The sequence below is a fragment of the Neovison vison genome, chromosome 2 (genome assembly GCF_020171115.1).
Source record: "Neovison vison isolate M4711 chromosome 2, ASM_NN_V1, whole genome shotgun sequence".
In the NCBI taxonomy this organism is placed as follows: Eukaryota; Metazoa; Chordata; class Mammalia; order Carnivora; family Mustelidae; genus Neogale; species Neogale vison.
Window position 1 is genome coordinate 24,515,937 of NC_058092.1, and position 14,062 is coordinate 24,529,998.

Genomic DNA, 14,062 nt, shown 5'->3' on the forward strand with positions numbered 1-14,062 from the left:
TTTCTTTTTTAATATAAGCATTTGAAACTATACATTTCCCCCTAAACACTGCTTTAACTGAAAACAACAAATTTTGATATATTGTTTCATGCAGTTCAAAACACTTTCTAATATTGCTTGTGATTTCTTTTATACATAGGTTATTTAGAAGTTTAATCTTCAGTTTCCAAATTTTGGGGGATTTCCATTTTCTATTGATATCTAATTTAATTCCATATGGTCAGAGAATATACTTTATGTGACTGCAATCCTTTAAATATATTAAAAGTTGTTTTATGGCCAGCCTATAGTCTATCTTGGTAAATGTTTGAAATACACTTAAAAAGAATGTATATCTTGCTGCTGTTGTGCAAAGTGTTCTATAAACATCAATTTGGTCAAGCTGGTTGATAGTGTTTGTCAAGTGTTTTATACACATCGATTTTTCCATCTATTCCCTCTATCAATTACTGAGGAGTGTTGAAATATACAACAATAAATATAAATTTATTGTATTTCTCTTCACTTCTGCCAGTTTTTGTTTTTTGTATTTTGAACCTCTATTATTAGATACATAGATATTTTGGTTCTATTTTCTCAGTGAATTAATACTTTCAGAACTATAAAATCTTTTTAGCTCTGGTATTGGCTTGAGCCTACTTTGATATTAATATAACCATCCATCTCTCTCTTTTTTTTAATTTTTAAATTTTTATTTTTTATAAACATATAATGTATTTTTATCCCCAGGGGTACAGGTCTGTGAATCGCCAGGTTTACACACTTCACAGCACTCACCATAGCACATACCCTCCCCAATGTCCATAACCCCACCCCCCTCTCCCAAACCCCCTCCACCCAGCAACCCTCAGTTTGTTTTGTGAGATTAAGAGTCACTTATGGTTTGTCTCCCTCCCAATCCCATCTTGTTTCATTCATTCTTCTCCTACCCCCTTAACCCCCCATGTTGCATCTCTACTTCCTCATATCAGGGAGATCAAATGATAGTTGTCTTTCTCCGATTGACTTATTTTGCTAAGCATGATACCCTCTAGTTCCATCCACGTCGTCGCAAATGGCAAGATTTCATTTCTTTTGATGGCTGCATAGTATTCGATTGTGTATATATACCACATCTTCTTTATCCATTCATCTGTTGATGGACATCTAGGTTTTTTCCATAGTTTGACTATTGTAGACATTGCTGCTATAAACATTCGGGTGCACATGCCCCTTTGGATCACTACATTTGTATCTTTAGGGTAAATACCCAGTAGTGCAATTGCTGGGTTGTAGGGTAGTTCTATTTTCAACATTTTGAGGAACCTCCAAGCTGTTTTCCATAGTGGTTGCACCAGCTTGCATTTCCACCAACAGTGTAGGAAGGTTCCCCTTTCTCCACATCCTTGCCAGCATCTGTCATTTCCTGACTTGTTAATTTTAGCCATTCTGACTGGTGTGAGGTGATACCTCATTGTGGTTTTGATTTGTATTTCCCTGATGCTGAGTGATGTGGAACACTTTTTCATGTGTCTGTTGGCCATCTGCCATCCATCTCTCTTACAAGTAGTGTTTTCATGGTATCCTTTTTACGTTTATTTACTCTTAATATCTGTATCTTTGTATTTAAAGCGGATTTCTTGTAGAGCATATATTTGGTCATTTTTCATCCAGTCTGATAATCTTTTTAGGTGGAATTGTGCATATTTGCATTTAATATAATTATCAATATAGTTGGATTTATATGTACCATCTTCCTGGGTTTTTTTTTTAAATGTCATCTCTTTTTTTTACTTTCCCACTCTTTTCCTGCCTTTTCCTTATCCTGCCTCAAAAAAGACTGTTGAGTGATTTTTATATTCTCCACTTTATCTCCACTGTTGGCTTATTAGCTTAAACTCTTTTTTTTTACGTTTAATTGTTGCTCTAGGGGTTACAACATGCATTTCCCTCATCACAGTGTACATTTATCACTCATCACATATCACACCAGTTCTTGTATAGCAGGAACGGGCAAACAACAGTCTTCAGGTCAAGTCTGGATCCCTGCCTGCTTTCATAAGTAAAATCTCAGCCATTCATTTACGTGTTGTTTATGGTATATTTTGTGCTACAGTGGCAGAGTTGAGTTGTTGCAATGAGACCATTAGCCTGTAAAACCTAAAATATTTACTATCTTGCCTTTTACAGCAAAAGTTTGCAAACCTCTGATGTATAATGTAGTTCTGTGTCTCATCTTTTCTTCAAGTGCTTTTTCTGCTTCTGTCTTTTCCAGAACCTCAATTACAAACATATTAGAACATTTAATATCGTCCTACATGTCACTAAGGCTCTGTTCATTTTTTAAATCATTCTTTTTTGTTTTACATGAAATAATCCAGCACTATATCTTCGCATGCATGGATTATTCTTCTGTAGTTCATAACCTGCTGTTATTAAGCCCATCTAGTGAATTTTAAATTTCCACTGTTGTATTTTTGTTTCTAGGAATTTTATTTGTTTTTAATATCTTCTCTTTCTCTATATTCTTCATGTTTTTCTTTAAATTTTGAATGTATGTATAATAACTGTTTTTACGTCTTTGTTTGGTCTAGCATTCATTTCTGGATCTATTGACTAATTTTTCTTCTGATTCTAGCATGACTTTTATTTTTCACGTGTCTAGTACTTTTTGATGGGATGATGGGCAAGGTAAACATGTGTTTTTGAGTGTCTGAATTTTGTGCCTTTATTTTATTTTAATTTTAAAGATTTTATCTATTTATTTATTTAACAGAGAGAGACAGTGAGAGAGGGAACACAAGCAGGGGCAGAGGGAGAGGGAGAAGCAGGCTTCCCGCTGAGCAGGGAGCCTGATACGGAGCTCAATCCCAGGACCCTGGATCATGACCTGAGCAGAAGGCAGACGCTTAATGCCTGAGCCACCCAGGCACCCCAATTTCATGCCTTTAAAGACCTTGAATTTTTGCTTCACTTGCTAGTTAAGTTGCTAAGGGATCAGCTTAATGATTTACGGCCTGTTTTTAGTTTGGGGGACAGTTCTAGAATGATCTTTAGTGTTGAGTTAGTTAGTCCTTCTACTTAAGTGTTACTGTTTTAGTTTCTCTATTTAATGCCTTAGGTGTTCAGTGAAGAATTCTCACTCTGACTGGTCAAAACTTAATTGTCTCTTAACTCTCTGTAAGCTCTGGGAATTCTAATGCTTACACTTCTGTTTACTCAGACTCGGAATTTCACACTATACCTACAGATTAGTGTTTAGGACAGACTTAGAATACTCCTCTACAGATTGATTGACCCCACTGCCTGTATAGTTGTCTCATCTAGTACTTTACCCTACAACTTCCAGGTACCTCAGCCATGGTGAACTCAGCCCCTGTTCCCCACTTCCGCTTTTTTTTTTAATAGGCTCCACACCGAACATGGAGCTTGAACTCACAACCCTGAGATTAAGAGTCACATTCTCCATGGACTGAGCCAGCCTGACGCCCATGTTCAGTCCCTTTTGATTTCACCTTCCAGTATCACAATCTAGAAAGCCAAAGTGATTGACTAACCTCCTTTGATTCTCAGAGATCATCACCCTACTCTTTCTGTTTTTTTATTGTCTAAAAACAGTTTTTTCATGTATTTTATTCAGTTTTCAAATTGTTTATAGCAGAATGCCAAGTCTAGTACCAGTTATTCCAGCATAGCAAAAGCCCAAGAATTTTACTTTGGAAAATAGTTTTCTAATTTGATTTTTGCATTTTTTTTTAAAGTAGGCTCCATGCCCAGTGTGGAGCCCAATGTGGGGCTTGAACTCAAGACCCTGAGATCAAGACCTGAGCTGTGATCAAGTCAGACACCCAACTGATTGATCACCCAGGTGCCCCTACTTTTGCATTTTAAAGATACATAATATCACCTATAGCCAATAGCAGTAACAGTTTCATCGTTTCCAATATTTGTATTTTATACTTAATCATCTTGCCTAATTCAATCCCAGGACCCTGGATCATGACCAGAGCGGAAGGCAGACGCTTAATCCCTGAGCCACCCAGGCGCCCCATTTGGCACAAATTAGAAATAAATGACTCTTGGTCACACATTATAGAAACTCAAATTTCATCCAGGACAGTATTAAATAATAATATTGATACTTTCCTGGTATTTTTCCCTAAAGGTAGATGGGAAAGCACTTTAAAGAGATACCATTGGGAGTTAATGTAAGCGTTGGAGGAAAAGACACTGTCAAATGGTATTGGTGAGGATATAAACTGATATAATGTTTTGGGAAGGTACTCTGTACCCACTCAGCAACTCCACTTCAAGTGGAATCAAGTTATCTCACAAGTACTCAAAGACCTGTGTGCAAGGGTGTTTGTTGCAGCATCATTTATAATAGCAAAAAATTGTAAAGTCGTAACCCATGACCATGTTTCAGAGGAGAACAGAGGAAGTATTAGATTTTAGCTGACAGGATATGATAGTAAAAAATTGGATATTGATTTGATGCTTCTCTAGCAGTATTCCCGGGTGTCTTGTTTTGGCAGGGGTATGGCATAGCCCTGAGAATGTTCTCCTTCTGTTAGCATAGTGTCCTTGTTTGTCTGTGCTCTAGCGACGTACAAGAACACAGAGAAGTCTGGGGCTTTGGGCACAGGATGAGAATATGAAGGCCCCAATCTCTAACCACATGATTCAGTCTTTTTTATATAATAATTTCTGGATTTTGAGGGAATTTTGAAGCCCACTATTAGCCAGACTCTGGATTACATTAAACATGGAAGAAACTTCATTATAGAAACAGCCCCTTGAACATTAATTAATTAGAGTGCTCTTCGCTCTAAATATGTTTATATTTGTAAATTTGATGCAGTACTGAATTGTAGTTAATGCATTCTTAAAAGAACTGCCCAGCCAGTTCAATACAGTTCGCACTGATGAGAGCTGATTTAGCAGCTGGTGTGTTCCTGAGTTTGAGAGGCTGCACTAATCTGTGTTCCTAGGTCATGGTTTCCCCTTCTATCATTATTACGTGTTCTGCTAAATGGTTTTGCCCATAATGACTTATCACAGGTATGCAGGTTTTAAGGCTAAAATTACTGTAAGAGTATTAAACAGATATTTTACTTCGGATTTTAAAATGGGTACTTTAGGGGTGCCTGGGTGGCTCAGTCGGTTAAGCATCTGCCTTCGGCTCAGGTCATGATCCCACATCCTGAACTGGAGTCCTCCTTCAGGCTCCCTCCTTCTCCTTCCGCCTACCGCCCTTCCTGCTTGTGCTCTCTTTGACAAAGAAGTAAATACAACCTTAAAAAAAAAAAAATAAAGTGGATATTTTACAGTGGCTTGAGCCAGGGAAACACCTTCAAAAGACTTGTCAGCTGTTAATTCGAGATTGGTGGAAGACTTCTGACATCATGGAAATTACCCTAAAGTTATTGTAGCCTGCAAAGAAATGATTCACGACTGTGTACGTGAACAAAACTGAAGGAAACTTGGCCCGCAGGCATGCTAGGACTTCAGGGGATATGAAGGAAAAAGACAGCTGCAACAGAGCTGCACCAGATACTATGCTCTAGTGATATGATAACCTGAATTGCACTGAGGACATTAAATTAATGTTCCCATTTATGAAAATGTGTTCTCTCCGCTAAAAAGAGTATTCTCGAATGGGCTACAGGTGCAGCCTTGGAGAGTGGCACAAATTAGAAATAAATGACTCTTGGTCACACATTATAGAAACTCAAATTTCAACAGAGAAGGAAATATGAGGCGCCTGGGTGGCTCATTTGTTAAGTGTCTGCCTTCGGTTCAGGTCATGATCCCAGGGTCCTGGGATTAAGCCCCGCATTGTGCTCCCTACTCAGTGGGAAGCCTGCTTCTCCCTCTCCCACTCCCCCTGCTTCTGTTCCCTCTCTCACTGTGTCTCTCTCTGTCAAAAACAATAAATAAAATCTTTTAAAAAAAGAAAAAAGAAAAGGAAATGTATTGACTCTTGTAACTACAAATCTAGAACGAGCATTGGCTCTAGGCGCTGCTGGGTCCAGGAATTAGGCTAATGTCATCAGGACTCTCTAGAACAGTTTTGTCTGGCTTTCCTCTGTGTTAACATCACTGTTAGGTGGGTTAATCCCTTGTCGAAGGTACCTTTTTATAGTTCTAGTCTTTTATGTTTCTTAAGGCCCAAGCTCTCATGTAGTAAGAGCTTCGTTCTCCATGATACACCCTGAAGGAGGACTCAGACTGATCACTCTGGTCCGTGTGCCCATGAGCTCAGCAAGACCAAGGAATAAGCAGCACTACCAAGCTGTGGAAGGCAGATCCCAAAAGAAAAATAGGAATTCCATGCTGTGAAAAAGAAAAGGATCCTCTGTCCGTGACGACGACAGAGGTCTGAGTGTAATAATAGAAACAGAAGGAGGGTCATGTGGAAGTACCCTGGAAGGTTATGAGTGACGTGACTTAATGCCTGTGATCTGATTTTTAAATATTCTGGGGGGAAAAAAGCGGAGGCCAAGAGAAGACAGAAAATTATCAAAACTGATTGGCATTAAAGCTGGGTAGTAAATACGCAAGCATTCCGTATATGACCTCCTCTGCCTTGTTGTGTGTTTAAAGTTCTGCTTTAAGAAGTTAAGGACAAAAATAAGTGCAGTTTCTAGTTGACTACGATTGTTTCTGTTTCTAAGAAAGAAAAGGTAAGAGAGATGCTGAGAGGGCCCCAGAAGGGCGAGTCTCAAGATAGATCCTTTTCTTAGACAGCCGCTTTATCTATTTTTGGTCCTAGAAATGTTATCAGTCAGGGTCTACGCAGGAAAACAGAAACCACTCTGGGTATTTCAAAGAGAGGTAACTGAATGTATGAAATCGGTTCTGAAAGTCTGAGAAGGACTAGAACAGCAAAATGGAAAAGAGGGCCCAGGGGGAGCAAGAAGGATTCTTAATACATCAGAAGCTGCCGTGCCCCTGACCTGAAGCCCACAGGTCTGTGCTGGCCGCTGTGCATTTGAGCTGCTGTCACGGTCAGGTCTGGATCTCCCAAGAACCTGCCACTTCTATCAGAGATGGAAAGTTCAAAGAGTAGAAAGGCCCTGGAGTCCAGAATCACCGACCCCCACGCCACTACATCCAACAGCCAGCAGCCAGCAGCAAATGCTGCATTTCCACTGCCCCAGGCAACAAACTTCTTTTCCTTTGACTGATTTCCTATTGGTGCTTCCTATTGACAGACTCAAAAAGGAAGCCAGCTGCAAGGAAGGAAGCCTAGGAAATGTTGTTTGTAGAATTCCATTTCCATCAGTAGAGAGTAGAGCATGACCGGTGTTGAGCGGAGAGACAACATGTAAATGACTAGCATAGTCCATCCTCTGGGCAACTTGGCATGTGTATCTACCACTCTTCCCATGTTTAAAACTTTTTATTTTAAAGATTTATTTATTTTGAGAGAGAGAGTGCGTGTGTGTGTGTGTGTGTGTGTGTGTGCACGCGCCCCTCAAGCAGACTCCTCGCTGAGCATGGAGTCTGGTGTGGGGCTTGATCTCATGACTCTGAGACCACCACCTGAGCTGAAACTGAGAGTTACATCCCCAACCGACTGTACCATCTAGGCACCCCCCCCAATATTTATGAGTCTGCTTTACATTATGTAACTATCCTTCGTACAAAAAAAGATGGCCTCACCCTCTCCCAAAATGGGAGATGTTAATTCCTCTTTTAGGTCAGTCATAATCAAATTTAATGGAATCAGGACCCCTAGGTGGCTCAGTCAGTTAAGTGTCTGACTCTTGATTTCTGTTTGGGTCATGATCTCAGGGTTATGAAATGGAGCTCCATGTCAGGCTTGCACTGAGCATGGAGCCTGCTTAAGAGTCTCTCTCTCTTGGGGCATCTGGGTGGCTCAGTGGGTTAAGCCTCTGCCTTCGGCTCAGGTCATGGTCTCAGGGTCCTGGGATCAAGCCCCACATCGGGCTCTATGCTCGGCAGGGATCCTGCTTCCCTTCCTCTCTCTGCCTGCCTCTCTGCCTACTTGTGATCTCTGTCTGTCAAATAAATAAATAAAATCTTAAAAAAAAAAAAAGAGTCTCTCTCTCTCTCTCTCTCTCCCTCTGCCCTTCCCCCCATAAAAAAGTTTTTTTAATGGAATCATGTGATGATTCCCTGCTGGAAGTGTTCCTATCTTGGGAGCCAAAACCTTGGGAGAGAGAGAAGACAAAAATTCTGTCAGTGGGTTACTAGAAGTAAAGGTGAAAAAGCTTCCACCTCTTAATTTTGTGAGACTGATTTCGAATGCATTTACCATTCAAATTCATGGTAAAGCAGATTACTCTCCCTAATGTGGGTGAGCCTCATCCAATCAGTTGAACGCCTGCATGGAACAAAAGGCTGATCCTCTCCCAAGTAAGAGTATTTCCTCCTACCTGACTACCTTGAGCTTGCACATTGGTTTTTCCCTGCCTTTGGACTCAAACTGAAACACTGGCTCTCTCTGGGTCTCAAGCCTGCCAGCCTTGAAACTGGAACTCACCCCATTGACTCTCCTGATTCTCAGGCCTTTAGTCTTGGACTGGAACCACACCGTCAGCTCCCCTGAGTCTCCTGCTTGCCAACTGCAGATTTTTCGACTTATTACCCTCCAGAATTATTTGAGCCAGTTCCTTGTAATAAATCATATATGTATTCTATTGGTTCTGTTTCTCCGGAGAGCCCTAACTAATACAAGAACTATCGTATTTTCTCTCAAATTCTAAGAGCTATGATTCCCCTGTTGGGGTTGGTCATAGGCTCCATACAGCAACCCTGTTCCCCACAAACCTCTAACACCACTGGAGTTGATGTGTCTTAAGGCCTACATAGCAGAGCACCCTCCACTATAGCCTGGACCTTGTGCAGAATCATTTCTTGCTCTGGCCACAGTTGAAATTTGCCATCTTGGGCACCTGGGTGGCTCAGTCAGATAAGCATCTGCCTTCAGCTCAGTTCACGATCCCAGGATCCTGGGATCGAGCCCCGTGTTGGGATATCTACTCAGCAGAGAGCCTGCTTCTCCTCCCTCTGCCTGCCTCTCTGCCTACTTGTGTGCATGCTCTCTCTCTGACAAATAAATAAAGAAAATCTTTTAAAAATAACTCACCATCTTATGAGTTACTCAGTATAAAGATTGAAGTAGAACCTATATGCGGTATAGTGTTGCTCCCAAACCAGAAGATTCCTACAACTTGTTTTTCTTGATGGGTATCATAAAGTACAACAGTTTGTCTTTTTCCTTATCATGGGCTAATCCCAATTCGTCCCAGATCATGTGACCCCTAAACCTTTCAACAAGGAGGCAGGACCCTCAACCCTCATGGTCTTTGTCTCCTACCTTCAGTCATGCATTTGTCTTACTAAGGTATCAAGGATAGTGGCTGTGTTCTGCTCATTGTGTCTAGTCGGCATGGTATCATCAAGTTTGATGTCCCTGGCAGGTAAAAGCAAACTGCTGCTCGTGCTTCTTGCTAATCCATATCGAGACAAAAACATCTCTCCACATCAATGGCTGTCTTCCAGGTGCTGGTTACTATGTTGATTTGTTCCAGTGGAAAGATCACCTCTGGGAAACAGCTACAGTTAGAACTACTCATTGATTAAGGACACTGTAATCTACAGTCAGCCTCTGGGACCCATCCACCTTCTACAGAGGCCAAACGGTGAATTAAATGCAGGAGTGATGGAAATCACCACCCTAACATCTTTGAAGCCTTTGCTGCTGGCATTGGTCTCTGCTTATCCCCTAGAGATGTAGTATGGGTTTTAGTTTATCCTGGTAGGGAGGGGAAGTTTGTTCCTTCTTACTGTAATAGCCCTCACATCATGATTATGGAGCAAATGTGGGGCTTCTGCCAGTTGCTAAGTGGGACTTTTTGGAACTATACTTTAGAAACTGGGGAAATTGCCATAGGGTGAGATCAACTCAGGCCAGAACCCCATTTATCACTTGACCTCAATCTACCCTTGACTGGTAGATCAGATGGTGTTCTGGATACCTAGGGATTAACGCCAGTTCAGAACCAGTATCTGGCAATCCCTGGAAGGCCCAGATATTTCTCTTTCAGAGAAATTTCAGATATTTCTTCAATCATCCTACTGGATGGCTTCATTTACATTCATTGAGTAATGACTTACTAGGACATTATTTCAGGTCTCTTTGAGGAAGACATGAAGGAAATGTTCTAGTATGTACTTGTGATAGTATAGTACTACTTCGATCAAAGGTTCAGTAAACCCAGTTCTATAAACGGTTGTAGGTCTGAAGTGTTTATGACAGGCTGTCATGCTCCAATATGGCAAACCAGGTCAGCGTCTTCCTTAAGGGAAGAGTTTCTGGTTGTTTTTGCTTTTGTTTGTTTGTTGGATTTTTTTGGTTATATAGATCAGTTTCGTACTTTGTAAGCTGTTCATCTAGATTATTCCTAGAGACAACATGATCAACTAGCCATCACCAAAAATCTACCCCTGCTGTATATATATAGTAATTGTGTACACGTTGTCTGTGGCTTTTAACCACTGTCACTTGGCCTTTGCCACCCTGGGACCTCATCATCCCCATTTCAGTAAAGACATCTCCTTTCGTGCCATTTCTATCCTATAGGTGACAGCCACAATGTCTTAGTGAAGGGAGAATCCTCTGGACATCCGGGTTTCTTCCACATTATGCCAGAAGTTCTGGCATCTCAGCTTCACTGAATATAGTCCACCCTTGAGTTCCAGTTGTGGTCTGCCCATGAAACAAGTTTTTAGAGCCATTCCCAAGTGTTTGAACTAACACATAAAACCCACAGTCTCTGGTAAGTGCACCCCTAGCAATAAACCCAGGTTGTTGCAACATTGTTATCCCTCAGAATCCATTACTAAACATATTCCCATGTTTGTGCCAAGGTGAATTAGGAAAGTCTTGTAATATTTTTTGTATAAATTATCTCCTCCCACGTGATACTTTTTCATTATCCCCTTGGGAAATGCTGATTCTCGTTATGGTCTGGTGGCAATGAGGGGTGGTGAGGTGAGTCTGGAGGAAAATTGGCATCCCCTTGCAAGGTCATTGCCTCAGGTGTGTTATTAGAGTCTTCAAGCAAGGGAAAGCTCGTCTTCTCAAAGGATTGGCTGCTTCCTGGCAAGGGGGAGGCTCATGGAAATGTAGACGCTCAAGGTTCTCAGATAGTCAGAATCCATTCACATGTTCCCATTCCAGGTCTTGGGGTCTCCTTCACCATCAATACCCATCACATAAGAGACTCGGTCAGATGTAAAATCAACTTATGTTGTAATTTTACAATCCACACAATTACATGTAGTGTCTAGGCTTTAGCTCCGTCCGTCCTGTGGCCTCACAGAGGCTTCTTTGGGGCCAACGTCGAAATTCTCTGGTTTCCTAATGGTGACTTGAGCTGGGTTTAAAGCCTGGAGCTTATCATTTCCTTTCTGTTATTGCCCCAGTACAGTCAGAAGCAGCTCACCTGATGAGGATGAGTCCTTGTAGTTGTCATTACTAATGTCATGGTCAAATACAGCAGCCTCCGGTCACCCAAAGTGTGTAATCATCATGCCACTACATGACACGGATTACCAGCATTTCCATTCTTCAGTGGGAATAAGGCCATCATTCTGTTCTGGGTCTGTTCAAACCAATCCCCAAACCCTACTTTGGACAGTCTATTTCCTCGGACCTTTTCTGTTACCAAGATGATATAATAAGAGTCCCATCAAAGGGCGCCTGGGTGGCTCAGTGAATTAAGCCTCTGCCTTCAGCTCAGGTCATGATCCCAGGGTCCTGGGATCGAGCCCCACATCGGGCTCTCTGCTCGGCAGGGAGCCTGTTTCCTCCTCTCTCTCTCTGCCTGCCTCTCTGCCTACTTGTGATCTCTGTCTATCAAATAAATAAATAAGATCCTCTTTAAAAAAAAAAAAAGAGTCCCATCGAGAAAACAAGCCATTCGAGATATTCCAGGCAAGGATAATTTGGTACTGGAAATTAGACAGGTGTGGGAAGGTATGGAAGGGCACAGATGAGGATGAGGGCTGGAGGAACAAAAAGAAAGAAGGGATTGAGACTCAGGATCACAAGCTGCTGACGCCCCTTTAAGCTGGAGCCACGAGCACATACCCGCTGCTGCACTTTGGAGATGCAGCCAGTCCTGGATCCGCTGAAGAGGCACCACCTCGATCTGTGCTGGAACCACCAGAAAGATTCTGCATCTGCCTGAGCTGCCGTTGTCCACAGTTACGCCCGCCGGCTGCTCTGCGGCAATCGCCTGCAACGGGAAGCACTGGAATGGGAAATATCCCTCCTCCTCTGGTCCTCTGAGTCCCATGTTCCATATCCTGCGGGAAGTCAGCTGGTGAGAGATCCTGGGTTATGTAGTTTGCAGCGTTTCAGACCCATCAGAGCAGAGCAGAGCAGCACGTAAAAAGGCAGTTTGGGGGCTTAAAAACCATAGGTAAATAACTGGTACAGAACCTAAAATCAGTTGCCTTAGTTAGGAGGGCATTGCTTCCTTATAGAGGCAAAGAAAAACTTATTCAGCCGTAGATGGGTAGGTTAAGGAAAGATGGCCGCTTCTCTTGCCTGTCAATTGCTATAGTCTACCAATGAAGCAGTTTCCCTGGGAGAAGTCCCCTAAATATTTACTGAGCATCACCATGCCGTAAGCTGAGCTCAAGCTGTAACACTTTAATCTTGTGATTTAAGTGGAAAGTCTAAATCAGAGTAGATTGGAAATCAGATACACATTTTTTTAAAGGATTGATTTATTTTGGAGAGAGAGCACAGGAGCAAGGGGCAGAGGGAGTGGGGGAGGGAGAACCCCAAGCATTCCCCTGCTGAGTGTGGACCCAACTTGGGGCTCGATCTCCTGCCGTGAGATCACGACCCGAGCCAAAGTCAAGAGTCAGATGCTTAACCGACTGGGCCACCCAGGCGCCCCATCACATACAGATTTTTTTTTTTAAAGATTTTTCTTTATTTATTTGACAGACAGAGATCACAAATTGGCAGAGAGGCAGGCAGAGAGAGAGGGAGAGAGAGGAGGAAGCAGGCTCCCCGCTGAGCAGAGAGCGCGATGCAGGACTCGATCCCAGGACCCTGAGACCACGACCAGAGCTGAAGGCAGAGGCTTAACGAACTGAGCCACCCAGGCGCCCCCACATACTCCTTTTTATAGTAACTACTGTAATTCTATCATAGTTCCCATATCCTCATCATTTTCACAGGTAACGCTATTTTACTTAGAGATCAAAGGCATCTGAAATGAACTCCAATATCATCCTTTCCAGTGATAACCACTTTAGTGTGTTCTCAGTCTCATTCCTTCCTGCTTTATCTGGGAATTTATTTCTTCAAGGACTTTTTTCTTCCCAAAACATTCACATTCTTCTTCATGTTGCCCACACCTCCCCTTACAATCACTGTCTCCCTTATTCTTTCCCTATGGGCAAAATTCCATGAAGAGTTGTGGGTACTTGTTTCTCTCATCCCATTCTCCCTGAAACCCACCTTAACACAGACACACAGGCACACAGAACACAGGTGCACACACACAGCCGACCCCCATACACAAACACACAGACACACACACCCCACTGATACATCCAGGGGTTGACTTAGTCCCCGTCTTACCAAAGCAAACACATCTGATCACCCCTTCTTGAAACGCTTTCTTTGGGGTGCCTGCGTAGCTCAGTTGTTAAGCATCTGCCTTCAGCTCAAGTCATAATCCCAGGGTCCTGGGATTGAGCCCCGTGTCGGGCTCCCTGCTCAGCGGAAAGCCTGTTTCTTCCTCTCCCACTCCCCCTGCTTGTGTTCCCTCTCTCGCTGTCTCTCTGACAAGTAAATACATAAAATTTTGAAAGAAAGGAAGAAGGAAAGAGAAGGAAGAAGGGAGGGATTCAGGGAGGGAAGAAAGAGAGAAAAAAAAAAAGGAAAAGAAAAAAGAAAGAAACACTTTCTTCACTTCCAGGGTAGCTTTCTGGTTTTCCTCGGGTATCTTTGTCAGGGCGAGGTGCTCACCTCTCTTCCATGTGGCCTGCCTCCTTTGGTAGACACATCTAGTTTCATGACTCT

At 42.3% G+C, this 14,062-nt stretch overlaps 1 protein-coding gene across 8 annotated transcripts in view; it reads left to right on the forward strand.

Moving 5' to 3' along the window:
• Window positions 1–14,062, forward strand: part of ZBTB8A (zinc finger and BTB domain containing 8A) — a 65,173-nt gene that overhangs the window by 24,635 nt on the left and 26,476 nt on the right. For 2 of the 8 annotated variants that reach the window (XM_044237693.1, XM_044237696.1), the window contains exons 1-2: window positions 9,514–9,653; window positions 10,595–10,790. The exons of 5 other annotated variants lie outside the window; for them this stretch is intronic. The gene's annotated coding sequence lies outside the window, so the exon portion shown is untranslated. Of the gene's footprint in view, window positions 1–9,513; window positions 9,654–10,594; window positions 10,791–14,062 lie in introns of those variants that run through there. One more of the 8 variants, XM_044237697.1, reaches the window with a different exon arrangement.